This window comes from Rhinoraja longicauda, chromosome 6 (assembly GCF_053455715.1).
Source record: "Rhinoraja longicauda isolate Sanriku21f chromosome 6, sRhiLon1.1, whole genome shotgun sequence".
Lineage (NCBI taxonomy): Eukaryota > Metazoa > Chordata > Chondrichthyes > Rajiformes > Arhynchobatidae > Rhinoraja > Rhinoraja longicauda.
In genome coordinates, this window is record NC_135958.1 from 16946036 (window position 1) to 16958013 (window position 11978).

Consider the following 11978-nt stretch of genomic DNA (forward strand, 5'->3'; position numbering starts at 1 on the left):
TCTTTCTGGAAGATGAGGAGAAATTTCATTACTCAGAGGGTGGAGAATCTGTGGAATTCTTTGCCACAGAAGGCTGTGGATGCTGTCAGTGGATATTTTTAAGGCAGAGATAGATAGATTTTTGATTAGTGTAGGTATCAGAGGTTATGGGGAGAACATTGGAGAATGGGGTTGGGAGGGAGCAATTGATCAGCCATGATTGAATGACAATAGACAATAGGTGCAGGAGTAGGCCATTCGGCTGTTCGAGCCAGCACCACCATTCAATGTGATCATGGCTGATCATTCCCAATCAGTAACCCATTCCTGTCTTCTCCCCATACCCCCTGACTCCGCTATCCTTAAGAGCTCTATCTAGCTCTCTCTTGAAACCACTCAGATAATTGGCCTCCACCGCCTTCTGAGGCAGAGAATTCCACAGATTTACAACTCTCTGAAGAAGGGTCTCGACCCGAAACGTCACCCATTCATTCTCTCATGAGAAGCTGCCTGACCCACTGAGTTACTCCAGCATTTTGTGATAACATCGTATTATTACATGTCATTATTGGCAACCTTGTGTGAGAAGGAAATTACAGCAATGGGAAGTCACAGCAAAATTCACTACAATGGCTAGGTAAAGAGCTATTATAGTTTATGTTTAAAATAATCAGGTTTGTTTCTGCACAGGGAATGTTAAAATTTTCTCGTGAAAATTTCAAGATAATAGGATGTTTTTAGATGGTATCACAAAATGCTGGAGTAACTCGACGGGTCAGGCAGCATCTCAGGAGAGAAGGAATGGCTACTTAAGTAGCGGAAGATATTTGCTGCTGACTGAAAATTAAATTATAATTGGGGTTTTTTTTGTCTTCAACTCTTATTAGTACATGGGGAAACTGCCTCTAGAGGTGAGAGTGTGTATCAACAAAGAAATTAAATCAGTATTTGAACAGGAAGAATAAGAAAGGAAATGCAATCAAAGGGGATAACCTCAGTAATTAGAGGGCTGAAAGAGTCTTTGTAAGTTAAATGCAAAAGTAAGTAATTAAAATCAATGTGGAAACAAGGAACTACAGATACTGGTGTACAAAAAAGGCAGAAAATTGTGGGACAAAGTGCTGAGTTTGAAGCAGGGTCCCCATGAGAAATCTCGCCAATTCATGTTCTCCAGAGATGCTGCCTGACCCACTGAGTTACACCAGCACTTTGTGTCTTTATTTAATTTAAAAACAATAGCCACTATGATACACTGCATGTTTAGCAGTACGCAAAAAGTTATGGGTTAGTGATTTTAATCAAGACGTTCTCATTGCTTTCTAGCAAAGGGTTTCTTCCAGAGACACAAAAAGCTTGTCTTTTTTCTTTCAGATGCCAGCCAACTGGCTGTGTACTTCAAGCACTGTTTTCTAAATAGAGAGACAGATTGATTTCTCAAATTTGTATCTTTAAAAGCACTGTAACTCAACAGGTCAGGCAGCATAACTGGAGAAAATGTATAGGCGATGTTTTGGGTCGGGACCCTTCCTCAGACTGATTGTAGAATGGGGTCGGGGTCGGGGGGGGGGGGGTGGGGGGATGGTTTGGAACTGGAAGCAAGAAAAGACCATGGAAAATCAGGTCCAGCAACAGCAAACATCTGGCTGGGAGGTGCCTGACAGGCTGATTGTTGGCTAGGGACGTGTGGAAAAAAAAAGAGATTCGTTGTTGTGAACTAAAGTTGTATTATTTTCTTTTCTGGAGAGTCGGAGGCTGAATGTGGACCTGATATTAAATTGTGAGAGGCATAAATAGGGTAGGCAGATAGAACAGGGTGAAAATGTTAAAGATTAGAGGCTGTAGCTCTGGTCAGAGGGGGAAAGTTTAAAGGAGATGTGCAGGACATGACTGCACAGTAGGTGGTGGGTGCCTGGGTGTTGTGGTGACAGATACAATAGCAGTGTTTAAGAAGCTTTCAAGTAAGCTTTTGAATATGCAAGGAATGGAAGGATATTGATTGTATGCAGGCAAAGGAGATTCTTTTAATTTGGCATCATATTCGGCACAGACAGTGTAGGCTAAAGAGCCTGTTCTTTTGCTATACTGTTCGATGTAAGAGCTACATCTTGAGCTAAATAAAATATATATTGGATAGTATTAAGCAGACTTGTGGATCTCTCCTGAAATGGACAGACCTGTTAGTCAGAAGCTGGATATGGGAAATAACTACTCATGGAATAATATCTTTCAGAAGGATCAGTTCATTCAAAGGAGGGGCAACGGAAGAAAAATTTGACATGTGATGTGCAATTATCGAAGAAAAATCCCACTTGGAGGATAGTATTTTTCAGACACTATTAAAGTGCCTGCAGTTTCACGAAGTGGCAGTATTGATCACACAGGTGGGAGGTCTGCCATAGTACATATGTCCGTTTTTAGGTCCTGGAGCTGATTAGAAGGTGAAGGTGAAGTCAGGTGTAATTGAGATGTGAGATTTTCAATTTGTCTCTGAAGATGGAGCAAAGCAATTCAATGCGGGAAACCTGTTTCTAAAGCCATGAAGAGAGCATCATTTGATTCAGTACCCTAGCATCAGAGGTTAAGTCTTAACTAATGCAAATAATTAGAAAGAAGGGTCCCAACATGTAACGTCACCTATACATGTTCTCCAGAGATGCTGAATTACTTCAGCACTGTGTCTCTTTTAATGCAATGAATTAATTGCACATGTCACAATAAACTAGTTATGCATACTGGTGACATTGTTGCATTTCCTATGGCATATTTTCAGTTACAATGATGGATTGTTTTTAAAATGTGGATATTGTTTTGAACAGTTCTTTCCAATTCCAGTACATTGTTCCCGTGAGAGTCACATTGTGTCTGACAATAGCCGTATTGCTCACTGAACACACAAGCCTTTTGAACAATGAAAGATCTTGATGCGAAGCTCTGACTATCCCTCCCTCCACAGATGCAGTTTTGCTCCACTGAGTTCCTCCAGTAGCGCTTCTATTTTTGCACCAGATACTAGCATTGGCAGTGTCTTGTGCCTCCATTGAACAATGTGGCCTATTTTGAGATATATTTCTTTCAACCTTTTCCCTGCCCCACGCTCTCCCAGTGAAGAAACGTCTTCATTATTTGTGTCCATTTTACTCTTGCATAGGGACAACTTAACTCTCCCTCAAAGCAGCTCTTGGCTTGACACCTGATAATGAAGAAGATCCGATATTCATTTAGGCACGTGTTTTGAAGACCAGCGAACAGTGTATTATTTTTTTTTCCCCCACATCCTCTCATGATGAAACAAAGCAGTGTTGGAGGCAAAGAGTTAGATAAAGGAGCGTGTCAGGTGGCAAGTGATGAGGTGAGGGAACTCAATTGATGGGGTCTCCTCACCTCATCAATTGGTATTTGAAAAGGGGCAAATTAGGCTGATGTTGGGCAATGCAAGGGGCTCAGGCAAATGTTAGCCAATGTGTGCTGAGGATAATGGCAGTGAAGAGAATGGTTTGGAGATGATCAGTATAGGTGGACTGGTAAGACCTGTAAGCTGGTTAGTTAAGATGGAGCTCTTGAATTAATGCAAAGGAAGATCTTAAATTGACGGATAAGATCTGCTTCTCTGTTTTTGTGAGCCTCTCTGGTAGGGTAAAATGTGCACCATTGAGTGTCCGGTTAGTGTCTGGTGCCACGCTGAATGCTTAATGTCCATCATACACTCATGCATTGCCTGCTGGCCACAATGTTGGCCTTCCATCTACTGCCCCAACCCAAAGGTATTCGAGCACCTCCACACTTCTCCATTATAAACCTCTCCATGTGACATCATTTGTTGGACTGAAGATAAATAGGATGCAATATGTATGCTGGTTAATTAAGATTCCATTTTTTAAGGATCAACCAGATAAATAAATCATGAGAATCTTGAAGCTATAAATTGCATATCAAAACAAAATAATCTAACTATTTTAAGTTGTGACATGTGATCTTTGAGTGGTGTTCTTTTCTTCCATATTTATCTGTAATAGTAGTCAGTACACTAAATGATTTACTTCCTCAAATGCCTTGCGTGACTGAGCTGTGTCAGACCGAGGACTCTGGCTCCGTTCTCGTGATATGGATCTGTTATTATCTGGCAGTGATGGGTGTTGCCTCCTTCGAGCTTGGGCTGAGCAAAGTTAAAGAGAATCCAGCATCAACCACACTTCCTCCAGCTCCTTTTCTGTCTGTGCCTGCAGATAACTGGCACAATAATTTCTGCATAACCTTATTAAGTAAGCCATTTGTCAACGATTCTGTGAGCTTCAGAGGAAGAAAAGATGGTCTGATGCTAAGGTAAAATGCTTTTATTACATTTTGTTATTTACATCATGTTAATAAACTAATAGTCAAGCTTAGGGCAGCAAAGGAAAGAGATAGGAGCTAAGGGGATATTATAAAACATCGGAGAATAGAATGTTCTTACTGTTAGGTTGTAGGTTACCCAAGTGGAATATGAGGTGCTGTTCCTCCAGTTTGTCTGTGGCTTCACTCTGGCAATGAGGGAGGCCAACGACAGATATGTTGGTATGGGAGTGGGATGGTGGACCATTTTAGCAACCACATAACTGGTGGGACCTGAGTCCAGGTACATCAAAAGTCCTGATGCAAACTCGAGTACTGTGGAAGATGATTTTCAATGTTTCTTCACAACATATTCCATTTCAGCCCATCGAGTCTATGCTGGCTCATAGAGCAATCCCATTGCCCCCACCAAGTTTCTCTATATTTCCCCCCATTCCCTCCCACCTTCCCCCAGATTCTACCAATCTGAGGATGATTAGCCTTTGTGGACTTCAGGAGCAGAAGACTGAGGATCCATGAACCTGTATTGATTGATGGGATTGGTGGAGAGTGAACTCTTGAAGTTCCTGGGCGTGCACATCTCTGAAGATCTGTCCTGGGTCCAGCACATCATTTAAATCGCAAAGAAAGTTCATCAATGCATCCACATCCCCAGAAGATTGAGAAGATTTGGTAAGGTGATGAATGCTCTATTGATCTTCTAAAGGTGTATGGTAGAGAGTACACTGACTGGTTACATTGATTTGCCCCCTAAACAAACCAGGAACAAAGCAGATTGCAGGAAGTTTTAGATTCCACCTGATCCATCACAAGTACTGACTTCCCACTATCGAAGAGAACTATGGGAGGGACTGCCGTAAAAGGGCAGCCAATATCATCAAAGACCCATACCACCCTGGTCACACTCTCACTTCACTGCTCCCATTGGGAAGCAGATTCAGGAACATGGAAACCATAACCACCAAATTTATGATCACCTTCTTCCCAGCAACCATCAGGCTCTTGAACAATACACAACATTAACCTCAGCAACTCTGAACTTCTATGGACTGTGTCTTTTGGTTGCACTGGGAACTTCTATTTTTACACAATCATGGTTATCTAGTGCTACGGTTAGTCATTAATTGTATTTTTTATTAATATATATTATTTGTGTGTTATTGCATTTGTGGGCCTGTTAATCTGCAGCAAGTAAGAATTTAATTGCTCCATTGTCAGTACATATAGCAAATAAACTTGATTCTTGATTCTTGACACAACATCAGTAGAGAAAGAAACGTGGTTAATATTTCAGATTGATCACTAGTTCTGGTGAAATGTCATCAACCTGAAATGTTGCTTCTGTTTGACAGATGGGGCTTGATCTCTTCCTATTTTAGTATTTCCAGCATCTTCCATTTTTTTTGCTTTTCAATGAAAATGTGAAATTGCATTTCTATACAGTAAGTTCTTGCTTTCACAGATTATATATGTAAAGTATTTTTTAAGTATAGTTATAGTATAGTTAGTATAGTATAGTTATTTATTCACAAAATGCTGGAGTAACTCAGCAGGTCAGGCAGCATCCCAGGAGAGAAGGAATGGGTGACGTTTCGGGTCGAGACCCTTCTTCAGACTGATGTCAGGGGGGGGTCTGAAGAATGGTCCCCAGCAGCCTAAAAGGATCTACCGAAGTTTAGAGTCATGATATCCCGAGACATAGCGTTCTTTGGTCTGTTTGGAGATGGTTGTTGTGACTGCAACAGCTGACAGAGTCTAGTCAAGACTTTAGTGACCCTGTGACATCTCGTTCATTAGTCCTTGCTCTGCTGAGAGAATTGCTCACTGAAAGCTTGGATGGAATTACCCCTTGCTGAGAGTTCTCCCCTCCCCACTCCACAGCTTTCTCGCCACTTCTAACAGTTTGTCCTGCACTACGTTACTCTTTATTCTCATTCAAACATGGTTCAATTGGGATTGATCTAACTGGGAGGATGAAACAAGATGGTTCAGCACAAGATTCCAGATGAGCAGAAGCCATCACCATCTGTAGCTCTCCCTCTCATCTTTTCAAACATTAGCCAAATTTAGAATGCATCCAAATATGAAAACAGGTTCACCACCAGTCAAGAGAAATTACCCAGCATCTAGAGAGTCATTAATCACTTCAGTTTCAATCATGGTCCTTATTTCCGTAATACTGTGATGAATTGTGCTTGATTAAATCATGGCACCGGCTCGAATCTCATTTACAAAATGCTGTTGAAAGTGTCAAATCAATATAACTTTGTCCAGTCTGCATGCTGCTAATGTTTGAGTACATGCTGGAACAACACCTTTTTACTCAAAAAATGACCTCACTCTTCATTGGCCATGCATCAATGACCTCAGGCCTATTGAAACTGCATACAAATTGACAAGGAATGGCAGCACATAGTCCAACTTAGCATGATATCCACCTTCAGAAAATTCTCCTGTGCATTCTTACATTTCTGCTTCTTTCTGTAAACCTCAATAACACTCAGATGTTATATTTCTTCTCTTCTAATACATCCCTCCACACATTAATGCAGCTGTCCCACAACTCCAGTAACTCAGGTTCAATCGTAACCTGAGGTGCTGACAGTGTAGAATTTGCAAGCTCTTCCCATGACCATGTGGGTTTCCTTTGGTTACTCCAATGACCTGTGGTTTGTTAGATGAATTAGTCATGGTGTTGAAGGGTAGTAGGAGAAGTGTAAGTGTGTGTGTGCGCGTGTGTGCGTGTGTGCGTGCGTGCGTGTGTGTTCTAATCAAGAAAAGGGGGCAAACTCCACTGAGTGCCACTTGTGACATTGAAATTCATGCTACAGACATCTTTGTGCTGGGCATGAAATATTAGTCTTTTAGTCTCAAATTAAATAATTGAAGAAATAAAGGCCTGGATCTTGTTTCCATCCCATTGTCTGCAATAGTCTCAAGGACGCCCAGCAGGGATGAATTTGAGGAGATCTGCTGGTGATCTCAGTGTCATCCTTGCAGAATTATTGTCTGCCCGAGATGTTAGTCCTAATTTTCCGTTTGTGCACTGTGATGTACAGGTGTAATACAAAATATAATCAATCATCAAAAGAACCTTTTTTTAACCATTTATCGAATATATCATATTCCAAACTTTATTTAGCATTGTGTATATTGTTTTTGAAGTCTTTAATCAAAATTGTGCCATGTCTCATTTATTTACTGGTATACTTTCTGTTTGTGGTCGTTAAGTGAATAAGAAAAGGCAGGAGCAATCAGCCCCAATGTTCCTGCTCTGTATTTGAAGAAGATCATTGGCAATCTTAGATAGGATTACATTAGTTTATTATCATCCACCAGGGTACAATAAAATTCCTTGTTTGCATGAAGCTTTTCATCTAGTATACTTTGCTGCACTCAACCTCATTTCCCCTGGCACCCTTGTTATCAAAAACACGATTACCCACTCAGCCAGCATGAAGAGGCAATTCTCATCACTGTGGAAAATGTTCTTTGAAGTTTGAAAAAAATAATGATTCAGGGGGAAAAAAAACAAATAATATGTTATTCATCAAAAATACATAAATACAGTGAATACAATGCAATCAGTAGGTATCTTTCTCTATATTCATTGTGCAATCAGATCCATCCATGTTATTTACAAAACATCAATGCTACTCGAGGTTCCTCTGTAAACAATTTTCCCATGAATTGTTTGGGAGGCTAATTCTCAGGAACCGGACGCGCTGAGTCCATGCCTTTAAACTTTGATCCTGCCCCCAAAAGCTTTTGAAAAGGCTGCACTGAACTTCAACACATCCCCCAGTGCCTTCTCCTGCATCCTGAAATATGTTTTAAACATAGTATTTCTTTGTTTCATCTTTATAGTTGCACTTCAAAATCGGAAGAACAGTAGTGTAGAGGACACCCTTAACCAGTGGTGAATCAGGCTGCACTCCTACTACATCATCACAGGTTTCAGCAATCACACATATCCCTGATCGAGACCTTATGCTACAGGTATGTAGAAGGCTTGAGTGATGTGAACTGGGAGATCAAACTGTTTGGAATAGAGCTGCATTGCTGACAATGGTTCATTCCCTTTCTCTTGCACCTTGATCTCCCCAAAGCGCTGACTTTTTCCAAGGGGTAGCTCCATACTCTTTTGCTGTCCATTCCTTTGTCGTCATCTAACCATTTCAGCTCTGGCTTGTCAGCAATGTGAACCTAGCCCAAATGTAACCCTTTCCTAAATCCAAGACTGCTTGGATCAGCTGCAGTTGTACAGCAGACTGTGAGTACCATGCAGACGGAAAATTGAGATCCCAGGCCTGTGCATTTTGGTTGTATGCTGGCCTTGACAATGACCAGCTCATGGAACTGGTGAATGGACGTTTGGTTCTAATCTTAGAGAACAGAGTGTTGTTATCCATAGTACATGGTGTGTTGGTTTGTTGCGTATCAGACATAAAATCTATTCTTCTTGGACTTCTGTCATGCCACTGTGTGGGGAGCCAGTGAATTGATACATGCTGACTGGATAATGGGAGTTCATCCCTGGTTGTGTTGAAAAAGAGCATAGGTTGGTCCCGTCGATTCTCATTCTTTGCACAATAGAATTGTGAAATTCTTTACACAATAGAATTGTTAATTGTATCTTTCACTTAGCTCACCCACGCCGCACCTTTCCCTCCCCCACATCTCATGCTGAAGTCTCAGATTCTGGACACGATTTCACAGTTGGATCCTTTTGATCTTCATGTGTGAACCTCGGTTTGCGATGAGCTGGAGGTCAGCAAAACATCCTTAATCATTTCCCAGGTTGATCTTGTTGATTGTTGTTGTTCTTCATTTGTTCTCGAGTGAGACCATCTAGTTTATAGTGTTTGAAAACGTACATAGATGGCTGAGTGGGCCAATATGGGCTCCTAATTTCCCCGACACATGGATCACAGAAGTGTGAGGATGCTGTGGTTCTTGAGTTTTGGTTCCTCTTTGTTTTCTCCATTTGAGCTTCTTCATATGAGCAAGCACGACTTTCTATCCGGATCTGCCAAACAGAATGATCCAATGCTTGTTGATCCCAATCATGCATTACTTCACATCAGTGGCAAGATAAGATTCCGGACACCCAGATTCAGTCCCACACAAACCTCACCAGCATCTACATATTGCAGAAAGATCACAGATTTTAGCCTCGTTTTCCCCCCAAGGTCACGTAGACTGTGCACGCTTATTATGTAGGCGAACACGTGAAAAACCAGAAGGGTCAGATAGGTATGGAATCACATCCATGCTTTAAGTTACCATTTCCAAAAGAGTCAGTGGAATAAGCCTTTCATGAGTAAAAAGGCTGGACTGTGGCCAATTAGCATAAAACCTTGCTCCAAATCTTGTACAATGACACAGCTGGTAGAGCTCCTTCCTTACAACGCCAGAGATCCAATGGATTCGATTTTGACCTCAGCTGCCATCTGTATAGAGTCTGCACATTCTATCTGTGACCATGCGAGTTCCTCCGGATGCTCTGGTTTCTCCCCCACATCCCAAGAACATGAGGGTTTGTAGGTTAATTGGCCTATGTAAAATTACCCCAGTGTGTAGGGAGAACTAGTGCAAAGTAGCTAGAGTAATAGAACTAGTGCAAATGGAGGGTCAATGGTTGGTGTGGACTCCATGGGTAGAAGGGCCTTTTTTTCTCTGTTGAATCTTTCGATCAATTAATCAATCAAAATTGACTGCTACCCTAATAATTCTAGGCATGTTGCGTGGGAACTTGCCTTTTCCTTTTGCTCTCAGTCTTTACCCAGACAGAAGCTGTTTCGAGATGAGACAAAACTTGACTGACTGTGTTGCCAGCTCCCTGAAGGTTGTTCCTGGAAAGCCATGGTAAATGCTAGCAAACTGGTGTTAAACAAAAAGAGAAATACTGAAAGTGCGCAATAAGTTTGAATACCTCGCAGTGCAAAATGGGTTTGTTTTTCCTGGGGGACCATTCGTTCACAGACATTTGGCTAATCTTTTTTCATTCTATCACGTGCTAACACTTCAGGTTCTCTGAAATAGGCTCTCTTTCCATTTTGTTCAAGTGAAATAATTTGTGGCTTTTTCAAAAGAGCTTTCCAATTAGTTTCACCCCTCTGTGGTCATTCCGTTGCCATGGAGAAATTTCCTCTTCAAATATAGTGAATTCCTTCTGAAAGCTACTTTCCTCACACTTTTAGACAATAAATCATTGTGTTGGAGGAAAGAGATTATAGAGTCATACAGCACAGAAACAGTCCCACAGCCCCAGCACGCCATCGAAGCTCATCCCATTTGCCCACATTTCATCCATGTCCCACTAAATCTTTTCTATCCATAGCCCTCAAAACATTTGCCATCCATACTTATTCCTTCTGAATACATTCAATTCATAGGAATGAAGAGGAAAAATATCCATGAATTCAATCAAAGGCCCTCTCAATCATTTGCTAATCACCTTGTAAACTGTCCTCCAGTTGCTAATCTCTCCTAAGGGGACAGTTCTTCTCCATATTAAAATCTCCTCACAATTTTGAAATACATTCTTGTTTGAGGAATTAAGACACCTCAATGCCCAATAATTTACACCGATCAATAAGGTCCAGTGTGAAGGCTAAATACACATGAGGCACGGTATTCTAGTTTGCTTCTGTTATTGCTAGGGCAGGAGATGGAAACAAAGAACCAGCCAGGGTTTGTACTCTTCGTTGTCTGGGGACTGTGCATTTTGCTGTAATTAGATGAAATGTCTAATGATAGCAGAAAGGCTAATTTGCATGATGGGCTGGGCTGCATTCACAACTCACCGCAAGATCAATATAATGGCAACATTGCAAGTCATGTTGATGTTTATGTAATTATACACCATGGAAACAGGCAGTTCGGCTCAACTCATCCACACTGATTAGTGGCCTCAGTGGAATGACCATCATCCAGCACTTGGCCCATAGACTTCTCTGCCTGGGCAATTCAAGTGCTTGTGTGGACACCTCTTAAATGCTACCAATGACTCTGCTTCCACCACTCTCAGGCAGGGTATTCCAGGTTCTCTCTGCACTCTGGGTGGAAAAGGTCCCCCTCAGATCCCCTCTACATCTCTTATCCTTCACTCCCTGTCCTCTGGTTTCATCCCACTCTGACATGGGGATAACTTTCCTGAAGCCTACTCTATCAATACCTTTCATGTTTTGATACGATACGATACGATAGAATTTTATTTATCCCAGGAGGGAAATTCTATCCCAGGAGGGAAATATATGCTTTCATATATCTCAATAATATCCCACACTTCGTCCACTCTAGGGAGGACGCATCAAGCTTCTCCAATCTATCCTCGCTGCTGAGATGCTTCATCCCAGGCAACCACCTGGTGGGTTGCCTTTATACCTTCTCCAGCACTATAACATCTTCCCTATACCTCAGTGACCAGAACTGCGCCCAGTATTCCAGCTGAAGTCAGACCAAGGCTTTATAAAGTTAGAGCATAACCTGCTTACTTCTGTATTCAATGTGCCATACACAAAGGAACAGAAAACAAACTGTCGGAGGAACTCAGTGGGTCAGGCAGCAAATGTGGGGGGAAAGAGATGGTCAATGTTTCAGGTTGAACATCAGGGCAAAACATCAACCATCCCTTTTGCTCCCACAGATGATGCTTGACCTGCTGA